This window comes from Bombus fervidus, chromosome 1 (assembly GCF_041682495.2).
Source record: "Bombus fervidus isolate BK054 chromosome 1, iyBomFerv1, whole genome shotgun sequence".
Lineage (NCBI taxonomy): Eukaryota > Metazoa > Arthropoda > Insecta > Hymenoptera > Apidae > Bombus > Bombus fervidus.
Genome location: NC_091517.1, coordinates 18948691 through 18964598, shown reverse-complemented (window position 1 = coordinate 18964598; position 15908 = coordinate 18948691). Strand labels below are relative to the sequence as shown.

The window sequence follows — 15908 nt, the reverse complement described above, 5'->3', positions numbered from 1 at the left end:
GTAGAGATCACTTTTACAGATTATACACGGTTCCTTTGCGAATAAATGTTTCGTTATCAAATACGCTTCATCCTACGTAAATATGACTTTTTGGGTCTGGCATCCTTTGTTCGTATAAGTTATTATTTATAGTATCTCTCTTTCAGTGAAACATAAAATGCAGCAGTACAATATCGGTCCGCACACGTGGATTTTCATTGTCAGATCCTGTCATTTGCTTCATCCCACCGTGCCTGCTCCGTCATATTCACGAATACACGCGTGTTCACGCTGGTGAATATTCGAAAACGCGCGCACGTCCACGTCCTAGCGAAATCCACCCTAAAACAGCGAATTTCAATAAAACGACAGTTGCCTCGTTTTTCGCCGTTGCCTTTCCCCTTTTCTCGAAGCAGTTGGAACGCGCCAGCGAACTTCTCTACCTTTTCACCGAAGAATTCGATCTAACTCAAAGTCTCGGGCAACCGTGGTAACTTGCGAGAACGTCAGAATTGAAACGAAAATTTCGAATTCCCCAGATATTTCCGAGTACGCAGCGGCAGGCTTGCAAACTGTCGCGATGAAAGACTCCCACCACTTCCATGTTACCTATTCGTTGCTTGGAAATTTCGATCGCTGCGAACGCTTGGCGATTTTTATGCAGAACCCGAGCGTCGGTAGGGAAAAACTGGATCGCATGCAAAATTGACCATTCGCGCGCGGTCAAGAGAGTTTGCGACGCTTCACCGAAACTCGACGAAGGCCAACGGGTCAACGTCGGCTTCGTTTGCGCTTCCTTGTCCGTCGGCGTCGACTCACTTTTCGCTCCGTCGTCGTCGCCCGCGTCTCTGTTTTCTATTCCGGGGCCGATATTGATCCGACCGCGACGACGTGACGCTGCCGCCCAGTCATTACTTTGTGTGCCGTTTTCCTGCACGTGGCAGACGAAATATTATGCGCTCCTTGTTTGCATACGTCACACGACGTGAGATCCGCGCTCGAAAAACCACGCGCCCAGACTTCCAAACGCGAGAGCGCGCCTCACACGTGACTGCAACACGGACCGCGAGTGGATCAAACTCGGTCACTGGACAAACTTTTTGGGCAGTGCAGTGGAGCGAGTAGCATTGTTATCGCCAGATGAAATGAAACGTGAATTCGATATCGATTTGTCAAAGTTATACATTTTTAAGGTGTCTCTAACTTAAATAAAAATTTTCTGTTGCCCATAAGCAAAGGACTATATCATCTTGTTGAAAATTCTAAGTGTGTCTTTTATTTAACAATTCTTTATATATCGATACTAATAATTCATTAGAAATTTCGTACAGTCATCAATGACGCGGGCCAAACGTATTTCCTATATGCATTCCTAAATCCATTCCCAGGCGAGCATCCCTAATTCTAGCGGGAAACATCGTTAAGTTCGTGCCCAGACAGTCGTCCTTAATTTTGTCCCTAGCGAACGCCACTAATTTTCCCCTAGCGGCGCGCACGGTAATCTTGCATAAGAATTACATACGAAATATGTCGCGGTGGCTCGCACGAAAACGAGAAAGAGTACGTGCGTTACGTGCATGCAACGGAATACTTTATTCGCTTACTTAATGCGCCACGTATTTGCAACTCACGCTGCTTAATATGTCCGCGCTACGGATGAAGAGGGAGGGAATACTGGCTGCATAAGTGCACGCCAGCAATCGTGTTTTCAGAAGCGGATAGAAAGAAGACGTCGGTGTATGCAGAAATTCCAGAAATGTTGCTGGTCGAGGTTTAATTCCAGAAATTCTTCCCTATTAATAACGTTGCATTTTCTCATTCTCATGTTTATTTTTATGTCTCGTGTATATCGTTAAAAGAAAGATCATTTATTTTAAGTTCAAGAATTACGAAATCCATCTATTTAAAACAGAATCTGTTCCAAGGGCCATGAATTCTATTCGGAAGCAAATACGGTTTCTATCGTTGGCTAAAATAAAATTCTTCCCAATTAAATATTCAAAGAATGGTACTCTTCCGAGTGGAATGGTACGATAACCGTTCCGAACGATCGGGTTGTTGTTTCCAGCCGCGATCGATCAAAAAAGCCGAAGAGCGAGAGAACGACAGAAAAAATAACAGCTATCCTTATTAATATTCTGCGTTTCGTAATTTCCGTATTTCCATAATCAATTAATTTGCGTCAGTTTCACAATTCTCGATACCATTCGCTCCAATCGATCCCTATACCTTCAACCACATAAATACACGTACACACGTATTTTCCTAAAATGCACAATTTCTACGCTGTATATTTTGTCTTGGTAGTGTCTGGTAGAAAATATCAATGGTTCCCGGCGAATCAAGAAGACTGCCTGACCGACAGATACCTTTAACCCCATCCCTCCATCCGTCGCTCGTTTAAAGCCGAACAGAAACGATACTTGGATGCCGTCTTCCCGTTCGAGGGACACGGGACGAAGAGCGTCGATTCAATTTCACCGTTCCAGACTATGGGCAGGGAAAGAGGAGGTCAGGAAAAAAAAGAGACGGTGACAGAGCGACAGGAGATCGGACGGGGAAGTAGCGCCACGGGACGCAACGGTAGAAGAGGGATTTAGTGGAAGGGAACGAAATGTAAGAGGTTAATTAGAACAGATAACTACGTCTGCGTGTGTCGATGTGCTCTCACCACCCTTCGTGGCGGATCCACTACCTTCACTACTTTCTAGCCTACCTTTTTCTTATTCCGCGTTTCTCTATGTCTCTGTTTCGTACGTTAAGCACCGTACACACACACACACACACAATGAGACTTGCATCGCTAGTCTCGTGTGAGATGGTCTCAAGTATAATGTTGTTTATTCATCGTTAACGCTATATACATAATTTTTGATATTCTATTGTGGAAGTATTTAGCAAAAATTTCAGACTTTCCAGAATTTTCAGTTGCGACGCGGCATGTAAATATAACAGAGACTTGTCTCGACATAAGTTCTCACTGCGACCATCTCAACGATGCGTCATGCAATTTGATACATCCTTACGTACGATCTATTTGATCCTTACAATCTACATTCGACTCCGTGCGCCGATCTTTACGATCTGCTTTTATGGAGGGAGTTGGTGTTGCTCGTTACATACGTGCCACCCAAAACCAACCGCGTAAATTTTGTAGGTTTGAGGTTATGTGCTTGCTTCCTTTTCGCCAAGCGTGGAGCGGCGTAAGCATTTTCCCTGCTCGTTGCCACACGAAGTCTCGTCATTAACGGTTAACGGCCGTCGACTCGACTGGCGCACGTTTATTTACATTGGGACACGGAATATGTCGAGATGCAGCACTCTGACTGAGAGAGCAGAGAGATGCATAAAGGGATGTGTTAAAAGTTAAAACGATGTAGGAAGGAAATAGGAGTGCAAGTAGACGGAGGGTGTGAGTAGAATAGGAAAAGGGGTGAGGAATATTTTGTGTTTGAAGTAAATTGGGATTCGTATTCGCTCAAAAAGGGCAATTCTCTGCTATAGTCCGCAAAATACATAAATATCTTAGTTATGTTTATGAGGAAAAGAATTCTGAGTTACTAGGTAGCAATAATATTTTTTGTTTCTATTGTGACTATAAAAAGTATTAAAAATCGAAATGTATCAATAAAAAATTTCTACATTTTACCCTTTTATATCCTTTGAAATTCAACGTGATACATTCTATGCCAAAATCACCAAGAGGTTTATGTATTTGAAATTTACCTAACTTAAATACATTAACATAATGACTATCGTTTATTAAAACCCGACCATTCATGAAAATCACAACCTATTTTCCAAAATGTATAAACATACTCTATTCAATATGCACGAAACACAATTTGAACCACAAATAACTCTTACCAACAGCGACATTACGAAAAATTGGCACTCCATATAGCGATAAGCGTATTAACTTTCACTAACATAAATAAACTAGAAAGAGAGAGAGAAAGAGAGAGAGAGAGAGAGAGAGAGGGGAGTATGGTGTTCACAGAGACATACCGAATCAACGACGGATCTCAATGTTTCGTTGCAGCTACCAGGCGATGAATTACTTATAACCTCCTGAATTCCTCTCCCACAGCCATCCAACCTAGGATCGCGTTTCGGTGTATCCCGTACCACTGCTGCCATCAAGCTGTTTCCTTTTGCCATCGTTTGTTTTTTTGTTTTTTTACGCATAGTTGCACGTAACTGTTTCATCGTCTTCAAGTATTTATAAACTCGCCGATACGCGTACGTTATTCCAGCGTGGAGTCAATTGCGTTTATTTATTCAGCCGGTTGCACTTGACGGCAACGCAAGAGCAAGCAAATCATGCACGAATCGTACGTATGTTAATGGCGCTGCAAGTTTCACGATCACGTGAACGCCGCCATCTTGATCGATATACACTTCGTGTATTTTCAATAACACTTTTGTAACTGATTATAAATCTTTTTTTATTATTATTATAAATTTTATTTTGAATTGATTATAAAATAGAAAAAAAAATTGGCAGAACTGCCACATTTCGCCTTTAAAACATACACGCGGATAGAAACAGAAATATGCAAATGTGACTGGATTACTGGTAATTAATATCAAGTATACAGTACTGATAGTTCCGCAAGTGGCCCAAGTTCCAAGACCATCAATTTACGGTCCATCACAAACAGAGGTGTTGGCAACACAATTTGCATTTCTGTTTAGATTCAATTTATGTTACTAGAACTACAACTTACAGGTACCTTAACTTGGGTAATTCATCCCGTATATCCAGTCGCGTTACTATTTCGTTACGAAAAACGATTCCAAATTGTAATTGCAACCTTTCGAAAAGATTAAAAACACAATCCATACTTTGCAATTATTCCTTTTCTTTCGAATCTCTGATATTTGCGTCAACGAACAGTATATTATTTTCTCTCATCAACAGTCCCTTCTGCCCGACTATATCAATCTCCAGGAGTCTTTCATTCCACTAGACAACAGGCAAAACTCGCTCATAAATCCCCAAACGAGACTGCTTCCTTTCACTGCATTGTAAGAAGAACAAATCTTCGTAAAAAGAAACCAATCCACCCGTACTTCACCGAATATCTATACGATACTGATCTGGCTACGAGATCGCGCTCGAAGGAAACAGTCCAGATGGCGCCACTAGCCACCAAAAAACTGCTGGTAATCAGAGATCAGATGTCGAATCGCTAGTTCATCAAACGGTCGCAGTGTTCTTACCGATTATCGAGATGCAATTTCACAGCGGCAGAATCCAAGTAGCCGGAAAAACGAGAAAGAACAAAGGAACAGGCTGGAAATAGAAGGAAGGAAGACAAGCTAACGCCCAAAGAACTCGATCTGGGAAAGAAAGTGCAACTCGAGAGAGGGAAACGGAAGACGATGAGTTTGATCGGTACAGAAGGGTCGCGGCCAGTTTCACAGAGACGAGCTTCGAGGTATTAAGTAACTCGAAGCTTCGTGTCTCTTATCGAACGGAACTGAAGCGGAGACTTGTCCCGAAGACCAAAGAAGCGTAACGCGAAAGCCAGAGCCTACCTCCTCTTCGCTGTTTCCCCCTGTTTCTCTTTCCATCCCGTCGTTTCAGTATCCACAGGCCTCGATCGTAGAATACCGTGGCGCTCGCGAGCGTCAAGCTCGGGCGAGATAGATTTTACGCAGGAATCTCGGGGACGGAGCGGCGCATTACGGATAATAAAGGAGATTGACTCTAAATTACAAAGTCCGTTGCAGACGGCCGCGTTGAATACCTCTCAGGCACAGAAGCGTCGCCAAATCGGTTTTACGGTCGGCAGGTGGTCCAACTGCTCTTCTGCACTTACGACTCGCCCGCTTGTCTCATTCGCCCCACTTCTCGCGAAAGCTCCAGCCAACAGAGCTAGCTCGTCCGTTTCACCTACCCGGTCACTCCAGTTTCTTCTTTGTATTAATCGTTACCGTTTCAGTGGTATCGCGTCTGTTCGCATTGGCGACACTGGTGCCGCCAAGTCTTCTTCCCTCGCGCTCTAATTACGCGATTAAAAGAAAGTTAATCCACAGACGACACGCGGACGTGTAAACAAACGACGAAAGAGACAATCATCGAGATAGAAAGAACAATGGCGACGACGAGTAATTTAACGCTCGACGAGATTTATTAAAATCTTCGTTTTTACTTTTCTTTTTTTCTTTTTTTTTTTTGGAGATATAGTACGGAGTAGGGAGAACGGTATGCGGGCTCTCCGTGATATAAACGGTTTTTTGTAGCGAGCACGCCAGCGGAGCGCTTCTTTGTAGTAACGGCCACGAATTTCCCCTCCGGTGCTGCCACTAATTTTCGGAGTTATACTCTTTTGTGCGCACGTAATTATAAACACGTCCGCTCGCTCCGCGCAAGTTTTCTCCCTGATGGAAGGTCCTCTGACGACAATCCTCGAATGCTTTGCTCGGTGAAACGATGAAAAGGAAATTAGAGACAGATTCCGTCGATGATACGATTTAGTATTTTGATCAAAGAATCGTAATCAATTATTTACACATAAGCAAATAGAGAAGTTTGATTACAGAGAATTACGTAAAACGATCCTAAAATTTGATGTAAGTAAGAAGAGTCGCGAAGAAGCTATAGAATACAATCGTGTTCTTTCACAAGCTTTGCAAGCTTCCAAGCGATGGTACCCGTAATTTAACCTGTCAGTCCCCTGGCTTATAAGAGAACTGTGAAGAACAGCACGGCACTTACCCCAGAATTTCAAACACGAATGCATACCTAATCGATTCGTTCAATACCGACCATAAATTTTACGGTTTCCAACATATTCCTGCGAACAACTAAACCAATAGAGATTTACAAATATCTTTATTAAGAGAAGCTTGATAAAAATTCACATGAAATAGATAGTCAAAAAATGAAATAAAAGATCAAATTGTTCAAAAAGGTAATTTTAAAATTCCACAGTCTTCGCCGATGGCACGATTAAGAATTCAACGTTTTGGATGGTTTAGCTTTCCTTAAATTAATACTTGCCCACCGAAGCGGACCGAAAAATTTCATCCCTGTGAACCTCTGGCGAACTCGAAGGTTAAATCGAAAACGGCTCAAGGATCCGTTTACGTCGGCCGCACACAGGCGCTTCTAATGAAATAAATTTCATTCCTTGTGCCCCGAAACTGGGCCACCAGCAGCTCTCGCCTTCCAATCTTCCGTCTAGACGTTCGTACTCTGGCTACGTGCTGAGCGGACTACCAACCCTTCCAATGCTGCTACCTAAGTTATCTTACAAATTATGAGGATTACCGCGACCACCCACCAAGACGACTCACAATCGAAAAGAATTCTAAAAAAATCATTTTCTTATTATCAATTCTACGGGTGTAGTATAGTGATTTTCATAATATGATAATCTTTTCTCTGTTCTTTTTTGATCAAGTAAAATTCTTATTAGCTTTAAGTAAAAGCGGACTCCATCAAAAGTGAGGATAGGCAATGTTCTTCAGAGAGCCATGATTTACGTATTATACTATAACCTCAAATGCTCGACAACGACAACGGCTTACAGCATCTAATGCAAAAAATCGTTCTTACCAAATGGTTCACGCGAAAAAGATAAAATCGAAAGACACCTAACCTTGTACTCGCTCAGATATTACTGCCAGGCTGCTCTGCTAGTCGTCGTAAAATGCACGAGCGTCGTGCCCACTAGAAATTCTGCTGGAATAGAATCGTCAGACAGAACCGAAGAAGGAGAAAAAGTGAAAGAAAAGGCGAGCAAGATGTAAAATCTAAAATGCGTGGAAACGAGGTGGAAAGGTAGGCAAAACGCGGCATCGTGCTCTTGGTCCTGATAAAGGTAGGATACGTAGAGGTTCAACCGCGATGGTGAAAGTGCAGCGAGATATCCGCTCGGCGGAGCTTCTACGCGTCGAGATGCTGCAAGGAGGCCGAGCTTACACAAAGGATAAAGGCTGGTAGTTGAAGGTGATGAGGCAGAAAAGGGGTGTCTGGATGGCACATAAGACGAAAACGCGAAGACAACGAAAAACCAGAGTTAGGTATTATCTGGATAAATATTATTTGAATAAAATATTCGAAAAATGCTTATCTAAGTTAGTAACAAATATTTAAGTTATTAGGTGCTTGAAGTAATGCTGAAAGAATGAATGAATTGAACTCAACTGACTCAAATAAGGAAATGATTTTCTTCCGAATGATTTCGACATTTGGTTGTTAAATGAAATAATTTTTTATATATGGAGTGTTTTTCCATTTTATGTATGCGTGATTCGTTACTTCAAATTGTCATGTTTTATGTTTATTTCGTAGAACATTTTCTCGGATCTGACAAATTTGTGAGAAAAGCATGGAAAACGAAAGAGACGCGAGATCGTCACTGGGGAGGGCTGGCGACGGTGGCGCCCTCTGGAGAGGAACTAGTCCAAGTGAAGGAAGCAGGAGGGAAGAGAAAATGGGAAAGAGAGGTTAGAGGCGAAAGATACGAGGCAGAAGCTACGAGAAGGCTCGGCTTGGGAGTAGATTTTACGAAGGTGGATAGGTTCGAAGGGTTGAGAGGGGAGGGCCAGCATGCTATACGAACTGATGTCCCTTGAGGTCAGCCTAGCGTGACTACCTATCAATTGCCGAGACTGCGTCTAGTCCGCCTAAGTGACGCGATGCTGGATATACCCACTTGGATATTCTACAGACACTCCTCAACGTCGATTTTCCGTAAATACGCCGAGATAGCGTCATCCCATGTGTACGTGGATTCTTCGTGTTCCAGTAATGGGACTTACCGACTTTTTACCTCGTCGTTGCAAACCGTGACTCGCGCGTTACTTGTTTCTCAACTGTCATCGTAAAACTTGGAATAGTTAAAGGCAAGATAGCGTCAGTTACTATAGGAAAGGCGTGAATAGTTGGAAGTAAGGAGACGGAATGTAAATGTTAGGTTATGTTCCATTCGATCGGTTCTAAAATTGCCTGATCCTTTCTTTATTTTTTAAAATTCGGATTGTGGGTTCTAGATTTATTAAGTAGGTTCTAGAAATACATAATAACTGTATCATTCGCACTGCAAATTTTCTGTAATCCTGACAGTAGCTTAAGTTTGTTTGGTAAACATTTCGAATATACCGAAAATACTTGGAATAATTTAATGTTTCAAAATTTGACCGAGGAAATTGTACTGTTTGAAACATTGCTTGTGCTGCTTAAAGGTTCTTTTATAGAGGAGATTTTCTGGTCGAACTCTCGTCCCCTTTAATTGCTCCAACCGCTTTTCTCACATTCCCTGCCAAGTTTACCATAGCGCAACTGTAACACTATTAGTTGTACTTTCCGACAGTTCGAACCTTGTTCAACCACTTCAATAGCGTCTAAAGTTGTTACAACACCGATACTTCTTTATTTCGTTACGACGGACCGGCATTATCGACAGTTTATCGTTTCAATTTACTCATGGAACCCTATTGTTGCATACTATTTAGATTAACGAGTTATAAATTTGTCCGATACTGTAGCATACAGATAAGGCGTCTTCTATTACACAGGGGTGGGGGTAGAGGCGAAGCGGTAATCGTAGTACAACCGGGCAAGGATGATGGAATTTGAAGGTTAGGATATGCTTCTGTAGTTGGTTATAGATTACGTCTAGTTCACTGTTGGTGAACAACAGACATCCAATGAAAAGCAACGTAGACTCGAGGAATTGGAGAGTAATATATTAGCTCTCTCTCATCTTGGCTGTCATACGGTTGAAGAGAATTTTATTAACGATGAGTATGTAACGCGTATGTATTACAAACTTCTCGCTGGTGTTAGCGTGAGACGATGAGTTAATCCGTTATTGGAAAATACTTTGATAGAGGTTAGGGTAAATTATTGGAAAACGCTTCTGTGTTGGATAGAATGTGTTAATTCGTCTTGAATATTTGATGTACTAACACAATAAGATGATGCAGTTGAAACTGACAAAAAGAAAAAGAAAATGCGAATATTCCAAAGATTCGTGATTACAATTAATGAAAATTTTTATTCAAATTCGTAGTCGAATACACTTCGTAATATTTAAAAAATGTCCATCGTAGTCAGTTGGTTTTTAGTTAACGCGGTTTCTAGTAACCGAATATAGGCCAAAATTTAAAACAGATATGCTATCCACTGACTAATTTCAAAGTTTGGCAAATTGACATTTCATATGCAGCAACCTAATGCGCACAGGTCCGCAAATTGATCATTAGGTCGCAACATGAACGTAAAAGCATTAAAACGGAAATGTAAATGAATGCAAATAAACGTAAAGGAACATATAAATGGTTAAAACAGATGTTCAAATTGCATTCCACTTTCAGCAACACACCGAGTTTCTGCTCTCTTTAATAAATCAATTATTTTATGTCACCGGCAACCAACTGTAACTTCCAAAAAGATATAATGTTACATCAGTGGCTACGAACGTGTTAATATACTTTTGCAGATTGATATTTTTCAGTTTAAATTTTGCACGCACGGGAAAGTATTTCATAATGGAACACATACCGTGCTAATTTATTTAAATATTCATTATTTATTTTCCAGCAAATAGCTACGAACATTCGCGAATTTAAATATGTAGAACGTCACAAATCTCCGTATAAATGTTATTTGTTGTCACTAGCGTGTACATATGCGACGCGTCAATAGCGCCATCGTTGACCTGCGGCGTTAGAAATAATCAAATTATAATTGCCTGCATCTATATATTTTTGCCTGTTCCCATAAATGTCTAAAAATCAGCAGTTTAATTGTTACATTCCAAGTATTGCTGATTTGATAGGTTGTTAATATTTAAACGGATATTACGGGATGATAGTATTAAAACAATAATGACAGGATGAAGTTTCACCAATAAGTGTCAGCCATTAAGTGTCAACTTGAATCTAACGCTACCTATCCCTCCCCATCTTCGACCAAAACCAGTTTATCCTTCAATTAAATATTTCCTGATCACTTTCGACCCTCCTTATCGCGTTCACACCCTATCAGTTTATTCTTTTCCTTCCAACGTTTCCACGTCTCACGAACCTAAGAGCTTGTCGTTTTACGGTGGGCTGGCCGCGTGTAAACAAAGCGTCGAGCGGAAGTAAAACGGCTGGCGTTGTTTACACACTTCCGCCAGTCCAAAACATTCGCAAGCTGGCTGACGTTTCCTTTCCAGTTTCTCTCGCGATAACCTATCTGAAACTTTATTTTTGGCCACTGTTACGTTCCCATGCCGCCTGGCAGCACCATCGCACGCTGACAACGCGATTTCGTCGTAAAATCACCTTAATTAATCGTGATACCGCGAGCCTTAAAATTTAAACATGTCTTCTGAACGATTTTTCATGGAAACGGAAGTTCCAGCATAGAAGAGAGTATCGCGCATACTTTCTCGCGTTTTATGCTTTGATATTGATGGAGGTTAGGAAGGAACGCGATAGTATTGGTTAACGCTACCTATGCGTTCGTTGCTCACCAAGAACAAAATCACCCGAAAATATCGTACACTTTCCAGCAATGTAGAAGGACAAAGAACGATTCCAACCGCGATTTGTCGAAATATATGTACGTTTCAAGCGTGATCGTCCCCATCTAGCGGAAAAATACCGCTGGTGTACCGATATTCCATTGCAAGTGGAATATTCCTGGCGGAAAGAAAAGTCGTACCATCGTTCATCCGCGCTGTCACGTAGAGCGGCAAGCTCTTATTCTACAGACATTTCTCTTCCTCTTTCTCTATACGCGTATGTCCTCTAACTCCTTTTATCCTCCACAAGGAATACATTCTCTACCGCCATGAAACACCAACAAGCCACGTGAAGAACAAAGAGAAACGGTGTACAAACCATGGTGGTCGCGTTAGTATCGAACGACAAGGATATTCGCGCTCGAAATCACTGGGAGAACTGGCAACACTTCCGCTTGGGTTCCAACGGTGCAAACAATCCTCGGACAAGCGATATACCTTGGGGGAGCGGATCTCACCAGTAATCTCAATGTGGAGAAGAATGTTTGGGACGAAAGATATTATGGAATAACAGTTGATCGAATAGTATTATTATATTTAGTATGGTTTGCTGGCATGCAATGGGGTGGCTGCTGGATGAAGTTTCTGTTATATAGGGCGATAGGAGCTGTATGTTCCATAGGGTTCTATTCCATGGTCTTTGAAGATTTTTAAATACAATAAAAACGGAGCTATCGAAGTTTCTTTTCGCAATTCGCAGAATAATTTATTAAATTATAATAACCATAAGATCATTGTGTAATTTGAATGTCGTTGAGCTATTTTTCTCCTAAAATTTCTCTCTAAACCTGATCGTTCGCCAAAGTCAGTGACTGACTCAACCACTTTTCCAACCCCCATAACCACCCAGATCGGTAAATAAACGATCGGTAAATACACGAAAACTGTATCTGTCCAGCTTTCCCGAGCCGGAAACGTCTCCGCGCGTCGACGGAAGCGACACCGAGAAACCCCGGAACGATTCGGACCTCGTTCCATCCCGGAGAAGAGTACAGTTGGTGCAAGGAATATAGCAGAATAAAAAAAAAGAGATATGATATAATATAATAAATTAAAGCTTCGAGTACCGATACCTACTGACGATATGTCCAGATGGCGAAGTCACTAACAGTAAAAATAAGTACGTCCTATTTTGAAAATTGCATCAACGAAAGATAGTCTTTTATATTACGAACCAAGAGCAAATCTACGCTTCTTTCGCTGATCCATTATCTAATCACGAACAGTATCGTTAAAACACAGTACTGATTTTAACATCGAGATACTGGTTTTTTCTTTTAGATTTTCTTTAAAAGAACAGTGAAATATATCCACGAGTCGGTTCATAACTTATTCGAACACTAATATCATGGAAGTGATAATAATATCGGTTTCACCAACTGCGCTCACGCCACGCATCCCTATGAATTCACATGGGAGGATCAAACACGTGAATGACATGATACAAACGAAGAGATACAGAGAAGCAGGCCGGGGTCTCGTTTGGGGGATCTGCTGACAAACGTGCAAATTGCTCGAAGAAACATACCGGTCTCTTTATGACGAGGCATTGTGTAAAAGCGCGGGAAAAAACCATGTAGAACAGACTGGAGTAGGAAACGTGGATGACCGGTGGTGCGTGTTCACGGCGGGTAGGAAAGACCCAGGGAAAAAGAGGAGGGTGATGGGTAGACAGCACGGAAGGTAGAAAACACGTCGGTAGGGAAAAGGTGAAAGGGAAAAAAAAGGGGGAGGAAAAAGAGAAAGAAGACTATGGTGGCGCAATGGAACGAGTTGGAGAACGAAATGAATGGAGGGAGAAGAGAAGATAGAGGTGGCCGGAAACGGCGGAACGCAACGTGGTAAAGGAGAAGGGGTTGGAGGAAGAGGATGGAAGAGAAAAAGGGTGGATAGAGGTTCGGACGAAGTTGGAGAGATAGATTTCGCGTGGCGAAGGTACAGTGCTTCGTAAAAGTATTTGTACACTTATCACAGAACACCTGATGTACTTATTGTGCGTTTTACATTACAAATTTTGAAGTTTTATTAGCACCGTGATGATCGTATTGGTCAAATTTCGAACCAATCTTGTAATTTCTATACATTGCACATATTTATTGCACACACACGTTCAACAAAAATTTAGCACACAACACGAATATCTTACATATCTAATAAGCGAAATATCAGACTTGCTCTCAATGTTACCAATGTCGTTCCAGTGCTAATAAAATTTCAAAATGTTTTGTGCAACACGTAATAATAATAATAATAATATCTATATACGATTTAGATAAATGTTGAAATACTTTCGTGAACCACTGTATACCAGTATGGATATAGTATGGATATAGTAGGTAGTCGTCGGTGGGACAGAGTGATGCATGGCTATGGGGTCGGTCGCTTCACCGCGAAATGTCGGCGCCGAGCAGCCGCCCCGCGTTGCTTGCTTGCCTTTTACATACTCCACGCGGCTCCTCTTGGCCTTCCTGCAACCCTACCACCTATACTCTATTTCCTACTCCTTCCCGTTGCTTTCCTCTCGCGTCTCTCCTCTTGCACGCAGTTCTCCTATCACTTTGTTTGCCTTTCGTACGCCGCGTTACCTTTCAGTTCCAACCATCCCCGCGCAAGTGTATATCGATCGGACGCGGAAACGACGGATGCAATGGTACCCTGTTCTCTCTTTGCTTTCGTTCGGGGAACCAGTCCTTTCAGGATGATTTTACGTCCAGCGGGAATTTTCGAATTAAGCGAAGATCGATAGCGACGATATTGTGGAAGATTAGCGCAATTTCTATTATCCGTACGTGGTTTACTTTCACAAAATCGCTCGCTGTAATCAGAGGTTTTACAGTGTGTTGGGTTGGCAACTAAGTGATTGCGGATTTTATCACTAGGTGGTATTGACAAAATCCGCAATCACTTAGTTGCCAACCCAATAGAATTTAATCTTTGAAAATCGCATAAATGTGCTACGTTAAATATAAGAAAATATATCGATTCTTTGGTGAATAAACGAAGAATTGAAATTTGATGAATAAGTTATAATTATATTAGAGTTTGCTATTTTATCAGATGGACGAGTTGATGGCGAAAGAGAAAAAAAAGACGAGTAATTTATTTGAAGAAGAAGTGGCTGAACGACACGGTTCGTGCGTCTTCAACATTTCCTACCTTTCGTAAAGTCGTTAGATCGTGTGTACCATGCGAGTCAACCTCCCAAGATTTTTCTTCGTTACGTCAGCGACTGACCCTCCGCGCGAAATTGAGTTTCCTCGGGGCGCACGGCAGCCGGATGGGAGTGTCCCTCTCAATTGCTTCTCCACGGGAAGTTTTCGAACAATTTGGTTGCACAAAGAATAGGGAACGCTTTGAACCTTGCTCGAATTTAAGGCTTTCCTTCGTCCAAACGATTTAATCGGAAAAAACACCAACTACTTGTGACATACAAAAGTTAAGTGTCGACGAAAAATTTAAATGATCGTAAATTAAAAAAAAGAAGAAGAGAAAAGTATTTTAAATACCAGGGTCGATAACAATTTGCATGGATATCGCGTAAACTAAAATATCGATGTATTTACCAATTGCTAAAGCTTCGTTAGGTATATCGATAACATACATTATAATCGTTAATATCGTTAAAGTCGATATATAGTTAGAAACAAAAAGAATAAATAAAAAAAAACGCGTAATAAAATACTTCGTATTATATAAAATAGCAAGAATTTTGGAAATTAATCTGGCAATAAATTGCAGAGTAACACCCGTGAAAACTTACGAAGCAAAACTCGCGACAACTTTCAAAGCGGCGCGCTATACTTGTTTTAACTAAAGCGAAACGATATCGTACGATAACCAGAAACGCATTCGCGACAAGGACCGACGTGAAACGAGAACGAGACAGCGTTTAACGGAGAGACTTCCATTACGTTCGGCGAACTTGCACTCGGGGCAAACAGGTTGCACTGGGATTTCCGTGTTTGCGTCGATGCAAATGCCCCAACCTCTCTCTTCCTTTCGTACTTCGAAACAACCTTCGAGGGTTGCCGTCACCGTATCACTTTGTTTGTCTTAGCTCGAAGCTTTGATACACTCACCGGTAGGTGAACCTGTGACCGCGTACGCGCACGCGCCGTTGCCTCCACAGCTCCTTATCTCGAACGGTGCGGATAAGCGTCTTATTGTTCTCGCTAGAGCTTCATAGTTTTGAACGTGCAATAAAAAGACACGTATGTACAAAGGCAGCGTGTAACTTGTATTACAAATAGAAAGCAAATTTCACGTTCTTAATTATGTAAAAGCAAAGGTAGGAATTTTACGGACGAAATTAAATATATCTATGAATCTGTCGTTATCTTCTTGACGAATATAACAAGCTACGTCGCGATTCAAAATACATGGTCGTAGGAATACAAT

The 15908-nt window shown here is 41.6% G+C and overlaps 1 protein-coding gene across 8 annotated transcripts in view; it reads right to left on the bottom strand.

Annotated features, from left to right (window-relative positions):
• Ten-a (Teneurin-a transmembrane protein) overlaps positions 1 to 15908 on the bottom strand; it is a 697656-nt gene that overhangs the window by 88730 nt on the left and 593018 nt on the right. The window contains exon 1 of one of the 8 annotated variants that reach the window (XM_072006552.1): positions 3988 to 5040. The exons of the other annotated variants lie outside the window; for them this stretch is intronic. The gene's annotated coding sequence lies outside the window, so the exon portion shown is untranslated. Of the gene's footprint in view, positions 1 to 3987; positions 5041 to 15908 lie in introns of those variants that run through there. 8 annotated transcript variants of the gene reach the window in all.